This window comes from Martes martes (assembly GCF_963455335.1).
Source record: "Martes martes genome assembly, chromosome: 3".
Classification (NCBI taxonomy): Eukaryota; Metazoa; Chordata; class Mammalia; order Carnivora; family Mustelidae; genus Martes; species Martes martes.
In genome coordinates this window covers 178,899,307-178,912,983 of record NC_137890.1, presented here as the reverse complement: position 1 = coordinate 178,912,983, position 13,677 = coordinate 178,899,307, and positions in this window count along the sequence as shown.

The window sequence follows — 13,677 nt, the reverse complement described above, 5'->3', positions numbered from 1 at the left end:
CCCGTGCCTCTCCGTCCATGCTAGCAGTTCCTCCCTCCACAACGTCTGGGAACACTCTGTCACCCCTGGGACAAGAGAGACACTTGGAATTTTCCTGGAAAGTAGGATTCGGTTGAGAGCAGCAGCAGCTAGTAAATTCAACTGCAGGAAAGTGAACCTGGTGAAGCAAATTCCCTCAGACAGCGGGGGTCCCAGCGCCACTGGAGGTGTTCAGGCAGCAGTCACCCCCACCCCCAGGGGATGCCGCAGTGGGCTTCCCACAGCCAGGAGTCTGGATTTCCAAGTCCCTCATAACCCTAGTGTGGTGGATGCAAAGTAATTTTGCTGACCCACCGCCCCAAATGCCATATTTAACGATGTTTAGAGACATTCGTGTTTGCCACAACGGGGCACTGGTGGTGGAATGCCACTAGTATCCAGTAGATAGAAGCCAGGGGTGCTCGAAATATCCTACCATATACAGGACAGCGCCCCTACCACTCCAATAAAGTATTATCTGACCCAAATTGTTGATAGTGCCCAGACTGACAAGCCATGTGCCAGAAACTGTGATACAATTATTCAAATGAGCTGAAAAGAGTAGCTGTTTTCTTCTTTTACCTCTATTATCTATAAATACTCCGCTTGATGGAATGTGTTCCAGGCCATGTGCACAAGTTGGGACCATTTATAGACAGGTGCATTTGCAAGAACACCAGTCAAGCCTTCCCAAATAGTATCAAAACACACACTATCACCATCTCTCCTTAGCAGGCACAGACGTCTCATAAAAGACACTTTGCATGACATGCTTTTTTTTTTAAGTCCTATTTCCCAGGGGAAGCTGGAGATGGTAAAAATAAATAAAATCTGTATACAAAACTAGTGAGAAAAACAATTTGACAGAGCGATGTCCAACGCTAAAAATAAAGTAAGAGGTGTCAGTTTCCTAGCGTTGAGGAGAATGTTAGATGCTGTGAGGCAAGTTCAAGATATCAGCATGACACTTGTTGGAATGAATGGACATTATATACAGTGGTGACCTCACACCAGAAATGAAAGATCCGGCAATATGCTGGGGTAGAAGGTGTTTTGTTAGGTGTAGATATAAGGCCAACCCATCAGGAGATGACTTCTTAAGAGGAAGTGCATGCCAAGCCCCAGAATCAGGTAGGAAGCAGAAGGGAGGACATGGGCAAGAGTCTGTGGGAAAGAATGGGTGAGACGGAGTAGGCAGGCTACTCTAGCCAGATTCAGAACTGGTTAGTTGAGATCATTTCAGCAGGCTCTGGGCATAGGGGCTGCTCCTCACTGTCTGGTCCCTGGCCCCAGGGTGATCAGGGTACGTGGAGAGGGGCCCAACCAAGAAGGTGGTTGTGTTTGTGAGCTCTGGACTAGTTGGCATGTGTTTGAAAAGCACGCTAGAGAGCAAGCTGGTTATTATTTCTAGAAACTGGCTGATGCTGGGAGAGGCAGTCCCTCCAGGGTCTTGAAGGCCCCAAATAACAACGTATCAGAATACAGAAAATAGGGGCGCCTGGGTGGCTCAGTGGGTTAAGCCTCTGCCTTCGGCTCAGGTCATGGCCCCAGGGTCCTGGGATCAAGCCCCACATCGAGCTCTCTGCTCGGCGGGAAGCCTGCTTCCCTTCCTCTTTCTCTCTCTGCCTGCCTCTCTACCTACTTGTGATCTCGGTCTGTCAAAAAAAAAAAAAAAAAAAAAATACAGAAAATAAAAGCCAGGGCTGATACACCAACGGAATGTCAGAACGAATAACAAACTATGAAAAATAGTAACCTTATCCTCACCGAGTGTGCATGGGTCCATGAAAAGGAAATTTTGTCCAGGAAAGGTGAATGGTGCCTGACAGAGTTTCCCCTCTGCAGGTTGGGTTTAACTCAAACAACTGGGTCATCTAATGAGCGAACAAAACCAAACATACACCCAAATGTGCATCAGCTGAAGGCTGGAGAAGCCAAGTCACTTATCTATACAACGGAATACTAGTATTTAATGCAAAGGAATGAGGCATATCCCACACCGTGGATGAGCCTTGAGAACATGCTGCATGGAGGAAGCCAGATACAGAACGTCACCTATTGTATGATTCTGCTTCTGTGAAATGTCCAGAGTACGTGAATCTAGAGAGACGGGAAGTAGATGAGTGTTGCCAGGGGCTGAGGGGAAGGGGCAAAGGGGAGATTGCTGATGGGTGTGAAGTTTTTTGGGAGGGGATGAAATTTTCTAGAATTAGACAGTAGTAGTGATGGTTGCTTAAGTCTATGAACATTCAAAAGAGAAAACCATACTGACACCTTTTTTTTTATTCAATTTTATTTATTTATTTGACAGAGAGAGACACAGTGAGAGAGGGAACACAAGCAGGGAAAGTGGGAGAGGGAGAAGCAGGCCTCCGGTGGAGCAGGAAGCCCGATGAGGGACTCGATCCGAGGACCCTGGGATCCTGACCTGAGCCAAAGGCAGACGCTTAACCCACTGAGCCACCCAGGTGCCCCCATATTGACACTTTAAAAGAGGAGACTTCAGGCACACCTGGGCGGCTCAGCCAGTTGGGCGTCCGACTCTTGGTTTCAGCTCAGGTCATGATCTCGGGGTCCTGGGGCTTCATGGCCGGCAAGGAGTCTGCATGAGATTCTCTCTCTCCCTCTGCCTCTCCTCTCCCCTCCCCTCCCCTCACCCCTCCACCCATGCCCCCTGTTCATGCACATCTCTCTCTCTCTCTCTCTCTTAAATAAATAAATTTAAAAGAAAAAATTAAAAGAGTAGACTTTAGAGGCATCTGGCTGACTCAGTTGGAAGAATGTATGATTCTTGATCTCAGGGTTGTGGGTTCAAGCCCGACACTGGGTATAGTGATTACTAAAAATAAATAAACTTTTAAAAAGGCATTTTATAGTTTATGAATTACATCCCAATAAAACTGTCACCAAAAATTTAAAAAAATAAACAGGCTGTGCGAGGCTCCCCTTAAGACAGAGTGACCAATTCACGGAATGAGTAGGCAAGAAAGTGGGGCCCAAGGCTAGCAGTCAGCCCTGGGGAAGGGCCTCTGGTAGCCACTGCCTGGCTTAGTGAATCGTATTTCACCCTAAACCATTTATTACTTTGACACATGAAGGGTTTTGATAATCAAGAGCCTCCTATTAACATGCAAATACTTCCCGAAGAGTCTAGAAAAGCAGTCTCTCTCGAGAAGGTGGAGGCAGTCTTGCAGAGAAGCCATTGGCCACCTGTGTTCAACTATGCTTGCACAGGTATTGCAAAAAACGCCGAGACTCAGTTGAGCCCATAGGCACGGGGGCAGAGGGAGGGGATTGCGACAGGCGCCATGTGCCTGATTCCAAAGACACTGAGGGCAGGTGAGAGCAGGTGCGGGATGGATGTGGGACAGAGACAGGAGGACATGGAGTGTGGGAAAGTCTGGGGCTTTCAGTGCATCCTGGAAGGCGAATGTAGGGCGTGGCAGAGACAAGTCCGCACAGCCCACACTGAGGTCCCAAGCCTCCCTTGACCACAGTGCACACCGGGAGGTGACCCTGCCACCACCCACGTCAGGACTGGACTAGGGTAATGACTAGAAAAGACCTCTAGTAGGTTCACTATAGACCGGGATGTGAAAGAACTCGGGAGGCACCTGGTCACAAGCCAAGGTGGCACGGCAGGGCCCGGGTGGCTTCACGCCGGGAAGCAAATGTCGCGAAGGGTGGGGGATGGGCCCTGAGCCACAGTGGCAGGGCCAGCGCAGTAGGCCCAAGTCTCGCCCTGCCTCGGGAAGCCGAGTGTGGGTCAGTTGACACAAGCCATGTCCGTGCCTCACGAGAAGGGTCTGCACGAAGAAATCTGTCGGTCATCCATGGATTGCCATTCCTGCCTCCCGTCAGTCAACGCCACGGGAGGCCTACCGGGCACAGGACTGAGAGCCGCCCCTGAGCTCCTGGGGAGATCAACGCCTGGTCCCTGAATGCGGTGGGGACAGAGTCACACCCAGAGTCCAAAGGAAAGCAGAAGATGCTCCTCCTGTGTGGTCCTTGCCAGAGAAAGCCATCTCCTTTCAGACTCGGAGAACCGGCTTGGGGTGGGGGGCATAAACAGTGTTCCCGCCTCCCATTGTGGGAGCAGGTCTTACCGGACGGGCCTGGGGAGAGGGCGTCCGGGACCGGGGGAAGGAAGGTCCGTCTGGAAAGGCGGCTGCTGTACGGAGAAGCGGGAAGGCCATCGGGCACCTGCGGCTCTCAAGCTCACACAGGTCAGAATCACCTGGAACAGATTCCGGTCCCGCCCCAGCGTTTCCCCTTTAGTAAGTCTGGGTGGAGTCTAAGAATTTGCATTTCTAGGAAGTCCCCGGATGATACTGAGGCAGAAACTGCCGAGGGCCACCTCCCTAGATAAACGGTCTCACCTGTTTTTCTCAGGTCACCTGAGTGGGTGGGTCCTGTGAACAGACCCAAAGACGGCTGAAAATGATGGGCCGGGCCTCAAACAGGCTGACTGGAGAACAACAGAAGAGATTCCCTTAAGAAACACAAGTAGGGGCACCTGGGTGGCTCAGTGGGTTAAAGCCTCTGCCTTCGGCTCAGGTCATCATCCCGGAGTCCTGGGATCGAGCCCGCATCAGGCTCTCTGCACCGCAGGGTGCCTGCTTCCCCCTGCCTCTCTGCCTACTTGTGATCTCTGTCAAATGGGTAAATAATTTAAAAAAAAAGAAAGAAAAAAGAAACACAAGTAGGGGCACCTGGGTGGCTCAGCCAGTTAAGCCTCCAACTCGATCTCAGCTCGGGTCTGTCATTTATTTATTTATTTATGAAAGAGAGAGAGAGAGAGAGAACAGGGGAGGGGTGCACAGAGGGAGAGGGAGAGAGAGTCCTAAGCAGACCCCATGCCAAACAGGGAGCCCTACTCAGATCTTGATGCCGAGACGCTGAGATCACAAACTGAGCCAAAACCAAGAGTCATACACCCAGCTGACTGCGCCACCCAGGTCCCCCTCAGCTCAGGTCTTGATCTCAGGGTCCTGAGTTCAAGCCCCACATTGGGCTCCACACTGGGTGTGGAGCCTACTTCAAACAAGCAAAAACAACAGCAACCCATGAAAACCCTAGTAGTAGAATACTAATAGGAGCGAACATTGATTTCTTGTGCATTTACAATGTGCTGAGCACTCTGTGCTTTGTAATTTATCTCATTTATACAACACAGCAACCCTACAGAGATGGTCTCCTTGTATCCCCTATTTGTATGTATCAGGAAATCAAAGCACAAGGAAGGGAATAAGCACTAGGGGTACCAAGATTCAAGTCCAGCTCAAGGGCCCTAACCCTTAACCGCTGTGCCCTGCAGCTAGCCAAGGATATAGGACTGACACCAGGAAGAGAGAAACTAGAATTTTCTTTCCTTCATGAATCTTCTCGCCATGCCTTCAAGTAAGCACCTCAACTTTGCAAGCCATTCTTTTTGGAAGAGAACTGAAAAGGGAAGTGTGAGTTTGCTGGGGCTGTCCAAACAAAGTACCGCCCACTGAGGGGGGTTTAAACAATAGAACCAGACTGTCTCACAGCTCTGGAGGCTGGAAGTCCAAGATCGAGGTGCAGGCAGCGTTCGTTCCTTCTGCTGGCCATGAGGGAGAATCAGTTCCGTGTCTCTTGCCTAGCTTTGGGCCCTTTACCTGCCGTCTTTGGTGGATAGACCCACCACCCCGATCTCTGTCTTCTTGTTCACACAGTGTTCTTGCAGTGTGTGTGTCTGTCTCCAAATTTCCCCTTTTTATAAGGACACGATCAGATTGGATTGGAAGCCATACTCCAATATGGTCTCAGCTTAAGTAATTACATCTGCAATAACCCTAATTCAAATAAGGTCATATTCTGAGGTAAAGAGGATTAGGACTTCACTAAATGAATGGCAGGGCTGGGGTTGGGGGCCACAATTCAACTCATAACAGGAAGCAAACATCTTCCTGGAACTAACTCCAAATGCCCCAGTCCTAAAGATATCAAAAACACTTCCCAGGGCCATCCTGCAACCCCATCCCCACTAAGTAAGAAGTTCTACTTTCCAGGACTTGAGAAACCAGCACGTATGATATAGAATCAACTAGGAAAAAGGAGGAGTGTGTTAAGGGAATTTTTATAATGAGAATTCTCTTTTTTTTTTCCTTAACACTTGACTTCAACTTTAATGTTTCTCTTTCAGATGTACGTACCACCCAATTATAAGGTAGAAATGCAGCAAGTCAGGGGAAAAATCGTCTTTTGGTACCTGCCACTAACCAGTGTGTGAACCTCTCTCCTTTGAATAGCATTTGAATAAACGCTGAGCTCATTCTGGAGAGCAAGGTTGAATTAGGGAAGATGGATGTGAAGATTTCTCTGAACAAAGGTCTAAGAAGTAAAGTGAAGAGAGTTGATGTTCTGTGTCAAAATGCCTGGGAAAGACAGAGTCCTCTCTTGATTTTGTTATTAGAGATTTCCCACATCCTTGCACCACTCAGCATGGGATGGGCCAAATGGAGAAAACCACAATTTCTGAATCCTACAAGAAGTTCCTACGGTGAGGGATGGGAAAAGCAAACTTCCTCTGGGTAGTTCTTTTTTTAGGCAAACACCGTAACTGGAGGGAGAACGGTGCAGACATTGAGAATGCCAATTCACAACCAATGCAGATGCAATTTGGTTGACTGTCCATCATACAGCGGAGGATAAAGAGACTTGGGTTCCAGTCTTTGCCATAATGCTGTTCTTTCCTTTATTTGCTTTATTTGCTGTTTTTCTTTCTTCTTTCCTTTATTTGCTGTTGATCGGACTCCTGTGACATGCCGGGCATTCTGAAAACAATGACTGAGGAAGTCAGCTGTGCCCCGCAGCCCCTTTCAGGGAATCAGTACTTGTCCTCGTGGTGAGTTTCGATCAGTAATGTGAAAATAGAAAGTTGAAGTTTCCTAAGGACTTCGGTTCCACAAGCATCCACCCTGTCCTCAGCGTGGGTCCAGACAGGGTGTTCAGTGCGAGAAGGCTGGAGAACGAGACAGAAGGATGCGATTTATGGTGAGCGGGATGGGGTCTATGGTGAGCGGGATGGGACCCCTGCCTTGGAGACGCAGAAATAGGGCAGGGAAGACGGACCTATCAGTCACCGAGATCAGTGCTCAAGAGACACCATGCAAAGAAGGGACTTATTCCCAGTGCCGAGGGAGAGTAGGGGAAGCCTCAAGGGAGGGAGGAGCACCGTGTATGCCGGGCCCTGAAGAAAGAGATGCTTTCTTTGGTAAAGAACTGATGAAGGACAGGCGAGGTTCAGGGTAGCGTGAGCAAAGGTCGCCGCACTGGCAAGAAAGGCCTGGAACAAATGCGGTCCCCCTCAGTAATACAGCTCCTGTCTGTCTCCCAGCCCTTGCATTTTGCACTAGGGACCCAAAGAAGCCATTCAGAAGCCAGCCAGGAAACTTGCAGCCGGGCTCCAAGAGCCATCAGAGCAACTCAGGTGAGTCAGTCATTGGAAATGAAAAAATTGGCACGGGGCGGGGTGGTGACAAGGAGCATGTCATCTAAAGTGGACAGCCCCTGCTCGGCTTGGCATGCTGCAGATTAGAGCCGCCCAATTCAGGGATCTTTCAGAGAAGCCAGAAAAACACGGAGTGTATGCATACATACACTCACACATATATACCTGTATGGATATATACATATGTGTACACATACATACCGTTACATATTTCTGTATTTTTAAAATACTTTTTTCTTAATTTTAAATGTCCTTAATACATTGTGCAGGAGAAATAAAACACATCTGTATCTGCAGGCCAAACGCAGACCCACGGGCCCGCTTGGTGCAAGTCGAAAGGCCCCGGAGGTCCCGAGAGGATGAGCGACGTGCGCGAGGCCACGTGGTAGGTGCGGAGGCCCCGGCCGGGGAGCCCGGGGTTGGAGCCCGACAGTGAGTCTGTGGCAGGACGGGCCTGGAGGGAAGTGGCTCCGAGGACGCTGCTGCCCGTGGCGGGAAGAAGTGGAACGGAAGCCTGAGGGCACAAGGCGGGGAAGAACTGATCATCGAGGGACAAGGTGTCCTGGCAAAGAAGTATCTTCTGCATGATCAGGAAAGTCTACACACACGCGCACTCACAGGTAAGGAGGAGCAAGGATGAAAATCCTAAAACTTGGGCATGGAAAGGGACCAGAGAGCCCGAAAAGAACAAACCTGGAGTCACCACAACGGGGCGGTTATCAAATTGTGGGGGCAGGGGGGTGGGGTGGGGAAGGACGCCTTGGTGACAGAGTCATTTAGGCGTCTGACCCATGGTTTCCGCTCAGGTCATGATCTCATGGGTTGTGGGTTCGAGCCCCGTTGCTGGCTGGGCACCCAGTGTGCTGGTCCTCTGCCCCTCCCTTCTACGACACCACCCCACCTCCGGCTGACACACACTCTCTCTCTCTAAAGTAAATAAATGACTCTTTAAAAAAAAAAAATTCTAAGGGGGTTAGTACTCAATAGCGGTTTCAAATACTAAAATGAAAATTTACCACCAATTTAAGAAAAACAGCAACCTGCCCAAAATAAACCTGAAAAGAGAAACCAAATCCTGGACTCTTCACCTGCTGCCTTCCCTTCTGGCCATGATTTCTTTCCACTAATAATCGGAACAACATCCTCTAGGAGCACCGGTCTGGGGTGGGACTTGACTGGCTGTTCCCACCCTCGGTGTGTCCCTGCAGCGGCTGGGTATTAAAGACAATGTGTGGAAGAGTCTTTCTTGCAGTGGTTGGCCACCATGATAACCCAGTTTTGAAAGGGAGTTTTTGCCAGCAGGAAATCAGAGTCCAAAGATGATGATCGTCCTCTGAACCAGTTCCTAGCTCACACTGCTCTTGACCTTGTAGATGAGACGATGTGGCTTGTCGAACAACACGCACTTGAAAACCGCGGACTAGTTCAAGGAGGGGTTTGTTTCAGCATTTCTTACTGCAGGTCATATGAGACTTATTATGCTTCATGACATAAGGCAAGACCACGGAATAAAAAACTTCTTTACCGATGTCTGTGATTTATACATAAAGTTTGCAGTGAATCCATTTTAGGAACCCAATTCTCCTATGGGATCAAGCGCATTTAGCAGAAAAGTTCCGTTTCTCGGGAAGAAACACCTTTTAGGTTGAATGCAGAAAAAATTGGACATAAACAATGTCACTACAATGGGGAATTCTCAGAAATGAGTACATTGCAAGTAGCTTGATTAAATAGCCTGGGAAAATGAAAGAAGGAAGGAAGGGGGAAGGAAAGGAAGGGAGGGAGGAAAGAGGGAGGGAGGGAAGAAAGCAGGAGGAAGGGAGGGCGGGGGGAAGGAATGGTAGAAAGCCATTAAGGCTGAAGGCATAGCGGGGATGTACGTATGGGGTGTGAGTGTGCCAAAGAAAGCTGTGTCCCTGTCAAGGCTTTACCATCATTACACACACCCTTCGCGATTTCGGTGGAAACGAAGCTCAGCGGGCTTCGTGGGGCAGACTCACAAAAACCACAGAGCACATCTCTTTGACTCAGGTTGCTAAACATCCGGGTGGTAGGGGGCCTGAGTCATGGGAAATAAAAGGGGCAAGGAAGGATCCTTTGGTATTTGTGACAAGTGAGGACGAAAAATCTGCAAAGTCTCCCCGGGCAACCCATCGGACGTCCCTCTACAGGTTTCCTCCTCTCACGAGGGATCCTCCCGCCAGCGCTGAGCTGTGTGAAATACGAAGGCAACACTCCCTTCAGCGCAGCCCTGGGAGGGGAGAGGTCGGACGGGTGGAAGGAAGGAAGCCCTGGGCCCGGGCGACGGACAGACCAGGGGCACTGGGCAGCCCGGTGCTCGCGAGCTCCCCCCTGAGGCCACGCACGCAGGGTCGAGCTGCCCACCCCCTACCCCGAGATCTCAAGGGTGGGGAGGATTCCTTCTTCCCACTTGTGTAAAGACTTTTTTCTACTGGACACCCATTTTTAAAGCTTTTTCCCCCCCAGTACACTGCATGCTGCTGCCAAAAATTCATTCAGGCAACTTTTCAGATACCTTCGTGGTGCGCCTGTCTGGGCAGCCGCCTCGGGTACCGGGTGCCGGCTGCAAATCTGCCCAAATGGGCAGTACTAAGGCCGAAGAAAGGAATGAGCATCGGATGGGATGGGGCGGGGGGAGGGGGGGCGCAAGCACGGACTCCTCAACAGAGAGGGACGGGGACATCCACAGCCGGGAACCTGGCTCCTCCCAGCACTTCTGGAATCAATGGCAGACCTCAGCCGCCTGGAGTCACGGGAGGCTCGATTTCACTGACCTTGTATTTTTCCGTTTCCCTTCTGCCTGATGGCTTATGTGCGCGCGAGAAAGACACCTCATGAAAAGTCCTCAGAAACCACGGAGTCGCACACATTCTGTAGCTGAGAAGCATTATCGCTCAGGGCTCCAGCTCTGGGGTCAAACAAATCTGACAGAGAGCGAGATCACAAGTAGGCAGGGAGTCAGGCCGAGAGAGAGGAGGAAGCAGGCTCCCTGCTCAGCAGAGAGCCCGATGCGGGGCTCGATCCCAGGACCCTGGGATCATGACCTGAGCCGAAGGCAGAGGCTTTAACCCACTGAGCCACCCAGGCGCCCCTGGGGTCAAACAAATCTGAGTTCTTACCATGGTTTCATCACTTCCTACCCACAGGAACTTCCCTGCGTCAATGGACCTCTCCAAGCCTCTATTTTCTCACCTGTAAAATGGGACGACCTGATAAAGTTTGTGTCTGGAAAGAGAAAATGGGGAGGCAGCAAGGTCAGCTCTTTTTTCATAAGCCTTATTGAAATGCCTGACACTTTAAACCATGTCCATTTATCATTTTGGTTAAAAGGCAAAAATGGGGGCGCCTGGGTGGCTCAGTGGGTTAAAGCCTCTGCCTTTGGCTCAGGTCATATCCCAGGGTCCTGGGATCGAGCCCCGCGTCGGGCTCTCTGCTCGTCAGGAAGCCTGCTTTCCCCTCTCTCTCTCTCTGCCTGCCTCTCTGCCTTCTTGTGATCTCTGTCTGTAAAATAAATAAATAAAATCTAAAAAAAATTTTTTTAAAGGCAAAAATGATTTTAAAATATTAAAATACTTCAAGAAAGAAAAAGAGAAAGAAAAAAAAACAATCTAAAGGCTGGAATAAGACATTTCTTTCTAACCAAGAAAAGAATATACACAGACACATAGAAATGAAATGGGTATTTGCATCCCTCAAACAGGTTTTCTCAATTATGTTATGAGGAAAGTGAGAGTAGAAGATAAAATAGAGTGTTAATATTCACATTTCATTTTCAACCTGAGGAGCTCACTGGGCATGAGCCAGCCTGGGTCTGTTACCTACTGTGTGCTGGTTAGTCATTTCTCTATTACACCTCTGCTATTTATTGCACGTATACTTATTTTCTTTATGAAAATGATAATTTCTACACACAGCAAAATATCCATTTTAGTTCTCCCTCAGGTCTCTTAATTCTTTTTTCTGAATATTAAAAAAAAATCTTTATCAGAAAAAGTTGATTAGATTTGCTTATTGGATGAAAAAAATCCATTTTCCAAGTGTAGAATGAATTATAGTATGAAAAGAGTTATTTGTAAAAAATAGAAATATCAACTCTAGATTTGTGTAAAATAGCTTCTACTGCAATTTACTGTGAAGAGAGATTTAAAAGATGGAATAACATCACAGTAACTGAAAATTTCTCTGGGAAAATATTCTCTTGTTCTGAAAGAATTTTGACAAACAGCATTTCAGAGGTAAGTTTGAGTCACATTATAGGACAAAAACAGTTAAATGTCCGCAATTTTGTATGATTGAATGTAATGAAGGAGGACTCAGGAAAGTGTCATTACTTTTCTTCTTAGTTATAATGAAAATTCTACTCAGATCATACACTTAAAATGCGTGAATTTTATGGCATGTAAAATATCAATCTTATGGACTGAATGTTGCTGTTTGCCCCAAATTCACAGGTTCAACTCCTACTCCCTCCATGTGGGCTTTGGGAGGTAATAAGGGTTAGATGAGCCCATGGGGGGCAATGTGTTCATGAATGGGATCAGTGCCCTATGGAGAGGGATGAGAGACCTTGCTTCCCTCTGCTCCTGCAAGAGAGCCTTTCCCAGAACTCTGTCCCTGCCGGCACCCTCCTCTGGGGTTCCCAGCCTCTGGAACTGTGAGAAATAAATTTCTGTGGTACTTTGTGATGGAATCCCAAACCCATTAAGACATTCAATAAAGCTGTTTAAAAAATCGACTTCAGTCATTCATTCATTACTATTTTCAAAACCCTAATCCATAATTTATCGTTGGGAGATCTCACAGAGTTTCCACGAAGCTAAGACTTGTCTGACTCATTCAGAGACAGGGAGAAAACCAGGCCACAAGGAAGAGCCCAGACCTTGTCCTTCTTGGCTCAATCCCCTCATTCATGAGACTTGGATATGAAAGGGCCCAGCCTACTGCCAGTGTTTGCAGTACTCCAAGACGGAAGGATAATTAAACCAAGGCCACGGAAGTTTGTAGAAAAAGAACCAGAAACTAAAGTCCACGGTCTCAACTACTTCTTCCTCCGTGGTAGGTTAACCATTACCTGGAGACCAAACAAGGATCTCGGATGCCTCCCTCCTTGACTCTGAAGCACCTGCTTTACCCCAGCCCACCCCCCAGCCCTCCGCGCTACGTGTTGTCAGAGGACAGACAGCCTCACTGCAGAGGTCCAACTCAACCCAAACAATCCATGCTGGGGGACTGGAAAAAAAAAAAAAAAGGAAGAAAGAAAAAAAAAGACAACAAGATTTGGGTAGCAACATTCAGAAAGCCTTTTTTGGTGGTTAGTAGCCACATTGCAGGGCTCGAGTGCGTTCCTGGTAGCAGACAGGGCCACTAAGCCTACAGGAACCCCTGGGCGACGTGCTTCTCAGACTAGCATGTGCACCTGAGACACCCGCAGACCTGAATAAAACACAGAATCTTACTCATTAGGTCTGGGGAGAGCGCTGAGATTCTGCATTTCTTTTACTGTTTTTTGTTTTGTTTTTTAAGATTTTATTTATTTATTTGAGAGAGAGACGGATAATGACAGAGATAACAAGAGCACCCACAAGCAGGGAGGAGAGGGAGGAGCCGGCTCGATGCTGGGCTAGATCCCAGGACCTTGAGATCATGACCTGAGCTGAAGGCAGATGCTTAACTGCCTGAGCCACCCTGGCGCCCCCGAGATTCTGCATTTCTAAGAAGCTCTCAGGAAATGCTGATGCTGCTAGGACTGGGACCACCCTTCAAGTAAATTCTAGAGCAGCTCTGTTCAGTAGAAGTGTTGGCTGCTGCAAAAATGCAAGCCACATACATGATTTTAAATTCTCGGGTAGCGACATTAAAAAAGCAAAAAGAAATAGAGAAAATTAATTTTAACAGTACATTTTTATTTAAGCCAAAAATTCAAAATACTGTTTCCATGTGTAACTAAGAGGGGAATTTATTTATGAGATGTTCTACATTCTTTTGTTCCTACTAAGCATTTAAATTCAGTCTGTATTTTATGGGGTGCCTGGGTGGCTCTGTGGGTTAAGCCTCTGTCTTCAGCTCAGGTCATGATCTCAAGGTCCTGGGATCGAGCCCCGCATTGGGCTCTCTGCTGTGCGGGGAGCCTGCTTCTTCCTCTCTGCCTGCTTGTGATCTCT